At 42.0% G+C, this 13208-nt stretch overlaps 1 protein-coding gene across 7 annotated transcripts in view; it reads right to left on the bottom strand.

Annotated features, from left to right (window-relative positions):
* The window catches only part of rmc1 (regulator of MON1-CCZ1), a 51779-nt gene extending 38931 nt beyond the window's left edge, over positions 1-12848 (bottom strand). For 5 of the 7 annotated variants that reach the window (XM_043687592.1, XM_043687594.1, XM_043687596.1 and 2 more), the window contains exon 1: positions 12772-12848. The gene's annotated coding sequence lies outside the window, so the exon portion shown is untranslated. Of the gene's footprint in view, positions 1-7393; positions 7475-12771 lie in introns of those variants that run through there. The other 2 variants (XM_043687597.1, XM_043687598.1) reach the window with 2 other exon arrangements.
* Between the last annotated feature and the right edge of the window lie 360 nt (positions 12849-13208).

The following is a 13208-nucleotide window of genomic DNA, read 5'->3' as shown; positions in this document are numbered from 1 at the left end:
TCCTGAGGGACAAGATGTACATGTATTTGGAAGCCCTTCCTGAAGAAGGGCTTATGCCCGAAACGTCGATTCTCCTGTTCCCTGGATGCTGCCTGACCTGCTGCGCTTTTCCAGCAACACATTTTCAGCTCTGATCTCCAGCATCTGCAGACCTCACTTTCTCCTCATGTATTTGGAAAGGCAAGAACTGATTGTGGATAGTCATCTTGGCTTTGTGCATGGGAAATCATGTCTCACAAACTTGATTGTTTTTTGAAGAAGTAACAAACAGGATTGATGAGGGCAGAATGGTGGACATGATCTCTGGACTTCAATGAGGCGTTCAACAAAGTTCAGCATGGGAGACCGGTTATAGAGTCATAGAGTCACAGAAATGTACAGCACGGAAAGAGACCCTTCCATGCCGACCAGATATCCCAACCCAATCTAGTCCCAGCTGTCAGAACCCGGCCCATATCCCTCCAAACCCTGAAATTCTGGTCTCCTTCCTTTCGGAAGGAGAAGGTGAAACTTGAAAGGGTTCAGAAAAGATTTAAAAGGATGTTGCCTGGGTTGGAGGATTTGAGGTTTAGGGAGAGGCTTAATAGGTTAGGGCTGTTTTCCCTGGAGTGTCGGAGGCTGAGGGGTGACCTTATAGAGGTTTTTAAAATAATGAGGGGCATGGATAGGGTAAATAGACAAAGTAGTTTTCCCTGGGGTGGGGGGAGTCCAGAACTAGAGATCATAGGTTTAGGGTGAGAGGGGTAAGATATAAAAAGGGACCGAAGGGGCAACCTTTTCACGCAGAGGATGGTACGTGTATGGAATGAGCTGTTAGAGGCATCTGGATGGGTATATAAATAGGAAGGGTTTGGAGGGATATGGGCCAAGTGCTGGCAAGTGGGGCGAGATTGGGTTGGGATATCTGGTCAGCATGGATGTGTTGGACCGAAGAGTCTGTTCCTATGCTGTACATCTCTATGACTCTATGGCTCAACGTCAGGCTAACCAGCCTATAATTGCTTTGTCTTCACCTTTTATAAATAGAGGGGTTATGTTAGCTTAGAAAGAGACTATAGAATGTTGGAATATGACCACCAATGCATCCACTATTTCTTGGACCACTTTCATAAATGCAGTGAGATGCAGATGAGCACTGGGGACTTATCTTACTTCAATCCCAATAAGTGCCCCAACTCCATTTCACTGGTAGTACTAATTTCCTTCAGCTCCTCCCTCACAAGATCCTGCAGTCCAAACATTACTGTGTCCTCCTTTGTGAAGACGGAATCAACATATGCATTTAATTAGTCTGTCATCTCTTTATTTCCCATTATAAAACTTTACTGTTTCTGATTGTAAGGACCTTCATTTGTCTTCACATACCTATAGAAGCTTTTACAAATCAGTTTATATGCTCCTGTAAAGCTAGTGGATTCTCAAAATCCACTATGTCACTCTCCATCTTAATGATGGATTCTAGAACACTATGGTCCCTCTTCTCCAAGGGACTTCACATAGCTAGATAGCTGACTATTCCTTTCTCATTACACAATACACAGTCTAAGAGGGCATGTTTTCATCAGTTCCTCAACATATTTATCTCAAACTATCCTGAACATACTCCAGAAGTTCATTCCCTCTGGTATATGTTACTGATTTGATTTGCTGAATCTACATGTAAATTGAATTTGACCATAATTACAGGTGGACCTTTATTGCTCACATCTAATTTCCTGTTTAATGCCACCTCTCTACCCCCCCCCCCCAATAAAATATAAATTCCCACAGCTGTGGTTTGAAGCTGAGTTTGCTGTCAGGCTACAAATGACATGGTCAGAGGGAATAATTAACCAGTATTCTCACTTAATTGCTAACCAAAACCCTTGCTGATAATCAATATCTTTGGATATCTGGCGAGGAGTAGATAAGCCTCTATTTAAATTACCTGCTGACATGACCAAATAAAAGTTCACTCACTCCTGAGTAACGTCACAAGGGCAATGGCAGGACACCAGCTGGACAAATGAAAGCAAGAGGCCATTCAACCTCAGGTCTATATCACCAAAAAGATCATATATCTGAATTCCATTTATCCACCTTTTTTAAAACCCTTAACTTGCCCAATGAAAAAGTAACTAATAAATTAACTTTTAAATCTTCTAATGGATCCCCAGCTTCAATATTTTTGGGGGGCAAAAGCTTTCAGATTTCCTCTCCTTTTTGTGGAGAAATACTGTTGACACCACACCTGAATGGCCAGGCCCCAACTTTAAAGGACCCCTGATCCGGACCCATTTCCTTATTGACTCTGTGAAACATTATTTAACGCTTCAATTAAATTAATTCTCAAAATAAAGCAAACACAAACCAAATAAAGGCAAAGTACTCCAGATGCTGGCAACCTGAAAGAAAATGCTGGAGAAACTCAGCAAAACTGGTCACATCTGCTGATAGAGAAATAAAGTTAAGGTCAATTCAAACATGGACTATTCTTCAGAACTGCTAGTCTAGGTTCTTCACAATCTAACCTTTTGAACTGTGGTATCGATGAAGTCTACACTGTACCTCACCTCCACAAAGACGTTTCCATCTTCTGTAAACAGTGTGCAGAAATGCAGTTACTCCAGATGGGATATGACTAATGCTGTCAGCTACTGAAGCAAGACTTGCACCCGACAGTATTTTACCATCCTTAAGATCATGGATTGGCAGAGCTGTTACAACGTTGAGACTCCATTAGGCCCTATCATGTCTGCCTGCTTCTCCAAATGAGCAATTCATTTTATCCCATTTCCCTGCCTTCTCCCGATAAAGACCAGCATTCTGTTTTAAAACAGCTTTTTGGAGCTTTCCACTGGATTTCAGTACTTTGTCATGCAACACTCCTAAATTCCTTTCCTCCTCCACAGCTTCCAGTATCTCACTTGAAAGAAAATGTTCCAATTATGGGGTACTGGACTAATGGTCGGATACTTGGTAGTGTGGATGAGCAGAGGGATCTTTGAAAGTTGCCACCCAGGTAAATAGTGCGGTGAGGAAGGCATATGGCGTACTGGCTTTTATTGATAGAGGAATTGAGTTCCGGAGTCCTGAGGTCATGATGCAGTTGTATAAGACTCTGGTGCGGCCGCATCTGGAATATTGTGCGCAGTTTTGGTCACGAGTGGGCATAGCTTTAAATTAAGGGGTGGTAGGTTTTGGACAGATGTTAGGGGTAGATTCTTTACTCCGTGAGTCGTGAGTTCATGGAATGCCCTGGCAGTAGCAGTGGTGGACTCTCCCTCATTATGGGCATTTAAGCGGGCATTGGATAGGCATATGGAGGATAGTGGGCTAGTGTAGGTTAGGTGGGCTTGGATTGGCGCAACATCGAGGGCCAAAGGGCCTGTACTGCGCTGTATTCTTCTATGTTCTATGTTACCATCTAATCCAATCCATACTGACCTCCTCTATTTGCCACAGTTCTGTGCATTTAATCCATCTTTAACTCCATATACCTTATTACTTGCACATTTGGTCTACTATATGGTTAGAAGTGGGATGTCTGCTGATGTTCAGCATTATTTGAGACTTCTCAGATGCAAAAGCAGCCGATGTCCAAATTTAGCAAGATCCAGACAATATCGTAGCTTGGGTTGAAAAGTGGAAAGCAACATTCATGCCACACAGAACAAGGCAATGATTGACTATCTCCAATGAGAGAATCTAACCAGCAACCCTTGACATTCAATGATATTATCATCACTGAATACCGCACTGACATCATTCTGGGGTTACCAATGATGAGAAACTGAATTGCACTGGCCATATAAATAGTGTCTACAAAAGTAGGTCAGAGACTAGGAATCCTGCACCTCCTGACTCCACAAAGGCTGTCCACCAAATACAAAGACACAAATCAGGAGTGTGATGGAATACTTCCCCACTTGCCTGGATGGTTAAGGAACCTGCATGGTTGGCACCACATCCACAAATATCCACTCCCTCCACCATCAACTCTCAGTAACAGCAATGTGTACCATCAATAAGATGCACTGCAGGAATTCAGTAAGAGTGCCAAGACAGAACCTTCCAAAATCATGACAATACCACATAGAAGGACAAGAGCAGCAGATACATGAGAACACCATGATCTGCAACTTCCCTTCCAAGCCCTCATCATTCTGACTTGGAAATATATTGCTGTTCCTTCAGTGTCACTGGCTCAAAATCCTGGAATTCCCTCCCCAAGGGCATTGTGGGTCTACCTACAGCACATGGACTGCAGTGGTTCAAGAAGGCAGCTCACCCCCACCTTCTCAAGGGGCAACTAGGGATGGATAATAAGTGCTGGCCCATCAGTAATATCCACATCTTCTCTATGAATATAAATAAAATTACAGTCATCAGGTAATTTGGATAAATAACTCTATTCTTACATTGAAACCATTTATGTTGGGAGTGAAAAACTGAGGCGCCATTTCAGAACTCTAGAATTACCATTTGTGTCATCCACTAGACATTCCTTTGTCTCGGTTATGGGAATATACTCTTTTCTAAAAAGATCACAGGTGAATCACCAAACAATACAAAAAAAAAATCACTGTTGCATTTTCAGTTCAGAAACAAACCCAATAAATGATTTTCATTAATGTGTAACACAGCTTGTAGAAAGATACAACATCCATTTAGAACTGTGTAGACTTTCTCCAAATATTGACGGTGTCATCAATACCTAATGGAGTTAGGGAAATAATCACCTAAATCCCAGACTATCACTATCACCGAAATCCCAGACTAAAAAAAACAAAAGGCCACATCTAGCTGGAATATAGTGTCCTGATAAGGAGCTGGAAAACGTCTGTCTCCTAAACCAACGGGATTCAACAATTGAGAAAAACACAGAAGAACGATGGAAAAGGAAATTCGGTACATTGTAGTCAAAAATCAGGCCCAGAAAGCGAGAAGAGAGAGCAAGATTATATTGATAGGGTTGAGTGTCTTTGCAAAACCTTGCCACAGAAAGCTATGAGGGGAGAGTCATTGTTGTATGTTAATGGCTGGGATAGATAAATTCTTGATCAGTCGAGGAATCAAGGGTTACAGGGAAAGGGCAACAAAGTGGACGTGAGGAAGTTGGATCAGCCATGATCCTCTTGAACGACAGAGCAGGCTTGAGATGAGATTACCTACAGTGTGGAAACAGGCCCTTCAGCCCAACCAGTCCATACCGACCCTCCGAAGAATAACTCACCCAGACCCATTTCCCTCTGACTAATGCACCTAACACAATGAGCAATTTAGCATGGCCAATTCACCTGACCTGCACATCTTTGGACTGTGGGAGGAAACTGGAGCACCCGGAGGAAACCCACGCAGACACGGGGAGAATGTGCAAACTCCACACAGACAGTCCCCCCAAGGTTCGAATCGAACCGGAGTCCCTGGCACTGCGAGGCAGCAGTGCTAACCACTGAGCCATCATGCCAACCTGCGGCAAGGATGCCAAACAGCCTACTCTTGATCCTATTTCTTATGGTCTTATGAGAGAGAAAAGTAAAGGAAAACAACTGTAAAATTCTACATTCCTTTCTTATGCTTCCATCGGATGTGGGCAGTATTTGCAATCCTGTATTTGTTGCTCATCCCTAATGGAGTTTGAACTGAATTATTTGCTAGACCAGTTCAAAGAGCAGTTAAGAGTCAACCAGGAGAGATGAAGAAATAGGGCACTACTTAAACAGGTATAACTCCAGAATTCCAAGGTGCAGAGTTATCAAAGTGTCCTAGTGTATGCATCAATGAAAGAATTTTTAGAACGAATGTAAATAAGTATGTTGAAAGCAGTTCAGAGAAGGTTTACAGCACTAATACCTGGAACGGGCGGGTTGTCTCATGAGGAAATGCTAAACAGGCTCAGCTTGTAGCCACCAGCAATAAGAGGTGAAAGCAACGAATGGACAGATCAGATGTAAACTCAGCAGTCGTTCCACACTGAGTCATGAATGGTGGCAGATAATTAAACAACTCATTGGAGGAGGTGGCTGCACAAATATCCCCATCCTCAATAATGGGAGATCCATCAAAAGATAACACTGAAGCACATGTTACAATATTCAGCCAGAATGCTGAGTGGAAGAAGCTGAAGAAGCGGTTTCAGCTTCTTAAATACCAGTCTTCAGCCAACTCATTTCACTCTACATTATAACCAGAAATGGCTGGAGACACTGGATAATCCAAAAATATGAGCCCTGACAATATTCCTGCAACAGTACTGAAGACTTATGTTCCACAATTTGCCTTGTGCTGTTTTAGAATTAGGGCTTGCCCTTTCAGGACAAAGATAAGCATTTTTTTCCCTCTCTGAGGATTGTGCAAGTATGGAAATATTTGTCTCAAATTATAAAATGTAGAAGCAGAAGTAGGCCATTTGGCCCATCAAGTCTGCTCTGCCATTCAATAAAATCATAAGTGATCTGCCAATCCTAACTCCATTTTCCTACCTTATCCCCACAACCTTTGATTGCCTTGCTAATTAAAAAAAAAAATCCCAGCCTTGAATACATTCACCAACCCAACCTCTACAGCCTTCTACAGTAAAGCATTCCACAGAGAAAAAAAAATCCTCATCTTGGTCTTAAATGGGCAACCTTTGCTGTGAGATTATTCTCCTCTAGTCCTAGGCTTTCCCAGAGCTTCTCCGGTAGAGGTGTGGTCATTGAATATTTTTTAAAAAGATAGACTGTGTTGTCTTGACTAACAAAACTCTAAGGTCATTGGGGGTAGATGAAAATATGGAACTTGAAACACGAACAGATCAAAGATGACGTACTCGGCTCCTAATTTGTATGTTCCTAACCACAATGCTGTGGAGTCACATGATAAATGACATGTGAACCAGATCAGCTTTCACAACAAGTCATGGTATCTGTAAGATCATGATCATGGAGACTCACTTTCAACTCCAGATTAACTGATTGAATTTAAATTCCACCAGCTACTGGGGTAACATTTGAACCCACGCCCCAGAGCATTCGCCTGGCCCTCTGGATTACCGGACAGTGACGCGAATCACAATGTGACTATCTCACCCTTCCAAGTGACTGTCCCCTACCTGCTGCAATGAAAAGGAAACTGTGTAAATTATTCTCTTTTGGAGGTCAGAGAGGTTATCAGTTTGCATCAACAATCAGCATGGGTATACTGCATGCATGTCACCAGCCCAATTTTCTGTGCTGACCTTAATGGATTATAAATAGACACATCCAACAAGTTCTCAAATACAGGGAGCTAAGAGCAATATGTTGTTTGTGAACCAAAGGGCAGCAAGATCTGTCTGAAATTGCTAACTGTTTTCCACTTTAACAATGGTATAAATTATGATTGACACACCATCAATTTTCCAACAAGATTTTGTCAGTTAAATAGTTACCTATTAAAAGGAAGCTCACCAGCTACAGAAACACATTGGTAACTGAATCAGGAGTCAGTTCCTTTCTTCACACCACTTCCACTTTCAGCACTGAACCCTCTTCAAGACACTCAAGGCCAAATAGTCATGTGTTTCTATTTTTATTACTGAGCTCTGAACATTTAATAAATAGAAACAAATCCAACATATGTTAAAGTCAAATCTCACAACTCCTCAGATAGAATCTCTACAGTGTGGAAACAGGCCCTTTGGTCCAACAAGTCCACACCACCCCCTCGAAGAATAACCCATCCAAGACCCATTCCCTGAAACTATTACTCTACATTTACCCCTACCTAATGCACCTAATTTATACATCCCTGAACACTATGGGCAATTGAGCATGGCCAATTCACATAACCTGCACTTCTTTGGACTGTGGAAGGAAACTGGAGCACCCGGAGGAAACCACACAGACACTGAGAATGTGCAAATTCCACACAGACACTTTCCCGAGGCTGGAATCAAACCCGAATCCCTGGCGCTGTGAGGCAGCTGTGCTAACCCACTGAGCCACCTTGCTGCCCCAGAAATATATAGAATACTGAAGTATAACTTGAATCATGTATGAACCAGGCAATGACCATTTCCAACAAAGAGAATCTCGCCGTTGCCCCTTGATATTCAATTACGTTACCATCACCAAATGCACCGCTGTCAACATCCTGGAGGTTAGCAGTGACCAGAAACTGAGCTGTACTAGCCATATAAATATAGTAGTTATAAAAGCAGGACAGTGGTTAGGAATCCTGCAGCAAGTAACTCACCTTCTGAATGGCCAAACCAAATCATCGTCTACAAGGCACAAGTCAGGAGTATAGAATATTCCCCACTTGCCTGGTGCTGTTCTAACAACAACAAAAAGGCATGACACCATCCGGGACCATTACTAGCAGCCCAATGTGGAAATGAGGGCAATGCTTTACACATAGTCTACTTGGACTTCAGCAAGGCTCTTGATAAGGTCCCAGTATTGGAAATGAATAGCAAAGGTAACAGCTCATGGGATCCAAGGAAATTTGGCAAATTGGATCCATAATAGGGACATTTTTTCAATTGAAAGTCTGCCTCCACTGGAGTTCTGCACGGTCAGTGATGGGGACCTTTCTGTTTATAGCTTATATAAATAACTTAGACTTGAATGTAGAAAGGTGATTAGTAAGTTTGCAGACAATAAGATTAGATGGTAAATAGTGAGGAGGATAGCATTAGATTACAGAAGGATAGAGATGAGCTAAGCAATGGCAAATGGAAGTCAATCCAGATAAACGTGAAGTGATGCATTTGGACAGGATGAACACAGCAAGGGAATACATGATGAACAGTAGGACCCTGGGAAGCACCAAGGATCAGATGGGTTCTGGTCTCCTTCCTAATGGAAGAAAGTTGTGAAACTTGAAAGGGTTCAGAAAAGATTTACAAGGATGTTAGCAGGGTTGGAGGATTTGAGCCATAGGGAGAGGCTGAATAGGCTGGCGCTGTTTTCCCTGGAGCGTCAAGAGGCTGAGGGGTGACCTTATAGAGGTTTATAAAATCATGAGGGGCAAGGATAGGTTAAATAGACAAAATCTTTTCCCTAGAGTGGGGGAGTCCAGAACTAGAGGGCATAGGTTTAGGGTGAGAGGGGAGAGATTTAAAAGGGACCTCAGGGGCAACTTTTTCACGCAGAGGGTGGTGCGTGTGTGGAAGGAGCTGCCAGAGGAAGTGGTGGAGGCTGGTACAATTGCAATTGCTTTTAAAAGGCATCCGGATGGTTATGTGAATAGGAAGGGTTTAGAGGAATATGAGCCGGGTGCTAGCAGGTGGGACTAGATTAGGTTGGGATATCTGGTCGGCATGGACAAGTTGGACCGAAGGGTGTGTTTCCATGCTGTACAAATCTCTGACTCTGACCTTGATGTGCATGTCCGCAGGTACATTAACATATCAGGACAGGTGGATAAAGTGATGATGGCAGCATATGGGATACTTGGCTTTATGAGCCAAGGCATAGAGCAGAAAGGTTGTGCCAGAACTGTACAAAATATTGGTTAGGCCACAGCAAAAAAGTATTGAAGGGGCTTTTGGAAACCACACTATAGGATGGATGTAATTGCACTGGACAGGGTACAGAAGAGATTTACCAGGATGTCACCTGGGCTGGAAAGTTTCAGATGTGAACAGGAGATTGGACAGACTGGGTTTGTTTCTCTTGGAGCAGAGGAATTGTGAGGCGACATGTATAAATTATGAAGGGCAAAGATAAGGTAGACAGGAAGAAACCTATCCCTCTGATGGGGAGATCAATGACCAAGTGGCATAAATTTAAGATAAGGGGCAAGATGTTTAGAGGGGTGTGAGGAAACCCTTTTCCCCCATAGGGTGGTGGGGAATCTGGAATGCGCTGCCTGTAAGGGAGGGAGAGACAAAAACCCTCAGCACATTGTAGTGTATTTGGATGTGCATTTGTGACATGAAGGCATACAAAGCTATAGGCCAAAAGCTACAAATGAGAAAGATCATTTGGTGTCGATTTTGATCAGTGTGGATGCAATGGGTCAAAGGGCCTTTTTCAGCTCAGCAAATCTCTATGACTTTATGACTTGTTTAACACCAGTTATCACCATCTTCATCCTTACTCCATTCACCACAGACATACAGTGGCAATACAGTAAAAAATATAGATGCCTGTCAATAATTAACCAAGTCTCATTTCAAATCTTCTAAACCTGACCACTTCTACCTAGAAGGACAAGGGAGCACATATATGATGAACCACCACATGCAAGTTCCCCTCCAAGCCACCCACCATCCTGACTTGGAAACATATCACCATTCCTTCAGTATCACTGGGTTAAAAAACTGGAACTCTCTCCCTCACAACTGTTTGGCTGCAGCTACAGCACATGGATTGTAGGACCTACTAGGGAGGGGCAATAAAATATTGACCTAGCCACCACACAAATCCCCTGGGGCAGTGAGATGCATGTATTCACTGCTCTCTACATTTCAAGTTGTAAATACTAGTGATTGTCTTGGATTGATGGACTTGTGCCTAATTTCAGATGCCTATATAAAGTGGAAATATTTTTATTAGGCCTTTTCACAAATCTAATTACAGGCACTCTGCCTTTTCTTCGACAGAAAAAAAGACTTGAGAAAAGTAAACTATTTTCACTGGTTGGCAATTCTAGAACTAGGATACATAGTTTAAAAATTAGTGACAAATGATTTACGAGAGACATTAAGAAGGACTTGTACATACTCTTTGGAACATTCTTCCATCTTTGGCAGTTGACGTTAGATAGTTGTTAGTTTTAAAATCAAAAACTGGTGCATTTTTCTCAAGCAAAAGTATTAAGGGAGATGGGCCAAAGGCAGGCATATGGAGTTAGGCCACAGATCAGCCACAATCTCACTGAATGGCAGAACAGGCTCAAGGAGCTGAATGGCCTTCTCCTGTTCCCATATTCTGGTCTCTTATACATTTTTCATTATAATTGCAAGACGCATCGCAACTGAGCTGGCAGCTATCTAGATCCAAATTTTGTAATTTCCTTCTCAAATCTCCCCATTTCCCTCCTCTCCCTTCAGCTGCTTCTGAAAACCTTTGCCTTTGACCAAGTTTTTGAGCACATGTTCTAATATCTCATGATGCGGACTGGTGTCAAATTTTATTTGATAACCCTCTTACAAAGTCCAGAGCAGGTGCTATAATATTGCAAGTTGTGATAGGCAAAATTTTTAAGCTGTATACAGAATAAAATGCTGTTATTTTTTTAAAATCAGATTGATTAAAAAGCATAATAACTTAATTCTGTGGTTTAATAACTGGCAAAAGTTGCAGACAGTTTTTAAAACGCCACTGGCTTTAGAATGAACAGCTATGCAAACCTGGTTTTGTGATGTGCATGTTTTGTTCACAGTAAGAGATCATTTTAACTTTTATCATATTGTCAATAAATTAATAAAAAGAAATGGTAAATTCTTTTCTGTCGAGACAAAACCATTTCCTGTTTTTTAAATAATTCAAGTCAGAAAGTGGAAATGAAGGTTCCTAAGAAAGGTACCAAAACCATGATTATCTTACAGCCCTGCCACAGTGCACCACCACAATTAGGAACCAGTCAGTTTCTTAGCTCCTGTCTTTGGATGTGCAAGTGTTACTGGGGAGGATGAAAGTATTCATGGCCACTTCAGGAAACTGTTCTACCTCGCTCAAAGGCACGAGTTTCATCTTGAAATAGACCATTGTTCCAATTTAGTTCAGACCGACAATGGATTCTGCTGTTGTCATCTACAGTCCCAGCTATTGTTTTGATACCTGTCCCATCATCTTGTGCTTTCTCCCGTTTAATTTTTCCTGCCTTCCAGCACACAACAGGCCTTCCTTTTGTTCATTCCCAAATTCCGTCCCGGTTCTGTACTTGCTTTTAATCTGTTACATCTCAAACCTTCCCAGCTCAAAAAGTCCATCCATCCATCCTAGTGTTAATGATTTCTCCGTCCACAAAAACTCCCAGCAGTTTTGTGTTCCAACTGAATTGACAGAGTCAGTTGTAGATAATTATTAGGAAAGAGACTGACTGACTCAAAATTTCATTTCCTAATTTTTGGTTTCCAGCTGGAAGAAAGTCTGAATGAATTCTCTGCCACTTATGTTTATTTTTTCCATGGGATGTGGGCATTGCTGGCAAGACCAGCATTTTGTTAGGCTGCCATTTGTTGCCAATCTCCAACTGCCCAGAGACATTTAAGAACCAACCACATTGCTGTGGCTCTGCAGTCACATGTAGACCATACAAGGCAAGGATGACAGATTTCCTTTCCTAAACAAGATGGCTTTTTACAATAATTACATGGTTCTCATTGGGCTAGCTGCGATGGCCACCATGATTAGGTCACAATTCTAGATCTCCTATTAAATTAAATTTATATTTCACCACTTTGCAGTTAGGTCCTCATTAGACTGGGCCTCTGCAATAACTAGTCTAGTGACACCGCCACTACACCCCTGCTCCCAGCCAATGAAGATGGTGAGTCATAATCAGTGAAATTCTGATGACTTAGCTGTACGCAGAAAAACCCATTAAACACAAGAACACATGTAAGATTGAGGTGCACTATCTCTAGTGAACCATAAATGTGTTTTTACCTCGCCTCAGCATATCAACATTAATCTGCAAATCTCAGAGCTTTCTTAAAAAGGTTTGTTTTAAATACTGCCATGTCAAGTAGTTGACAGCTATTTGGCAAGAGGATTGAAGAATGTGTTTATAAAAACCTCCTTCCAATTTCTACTTAATGTCTCCACCAAATGGTTTGAAATGCCTATCCTGTGGTTTTACACCATGCCTTACCTGAAAGAGACGCAGGTCTTGTCATCAGGCCCTTTAACCACCACACCAGTAGCACCCCCAGATCGAACAGCAAACACCTATGGACAGCAAACAGAAAATGTACTTTCCTTGGAGGATTTATTCCAAAAAATCTCCCACTATCAAAATACAAGAATTACGACTGGCCAGAAACTAAACTGGGCTAGACATATAAATATTGTGACCATAGTGCAGGCCAGAGGCTAGGAAAATAACTGCTGTTCCTTCAGTATTGCTGGATCAAAATCTTGGAACCCCCTCCAGAACATTGTGGGTGTTACTATATAAAAAAAGGACATCAGTAGTTTGAGTAGACAGCTTATGACCAACTCCTCAAGGACAACTAGGGTTGGCAATAAACGTTGGCTCAGTGATACTTACATGCCAACAATGGAATAAAACAAAACAGGGATGAATAT

The sequence above is a fragment of the Chiloscyllium plagiosum genome, chromosome 4, assembly GCF_004010195.1.
Source record: "Chiloscyllium plagiosum isolate BGI_BamShark_2017 chromosome 4, ASM401019v2, whole genome shotgun sequence".
Classification (NCBI taxonomy): Eukaryota; Metazoa; Chordata; class Chondrichthyes; order Orectolobiformes; family Hemiscylliidae; genus Chiloscyllium; species Chiloscyllium plagiosum.
Note: the sequence above shows the minus strand (reverse complement) of the source record. Positions and strands in the feature narration are given on the sequence as shown.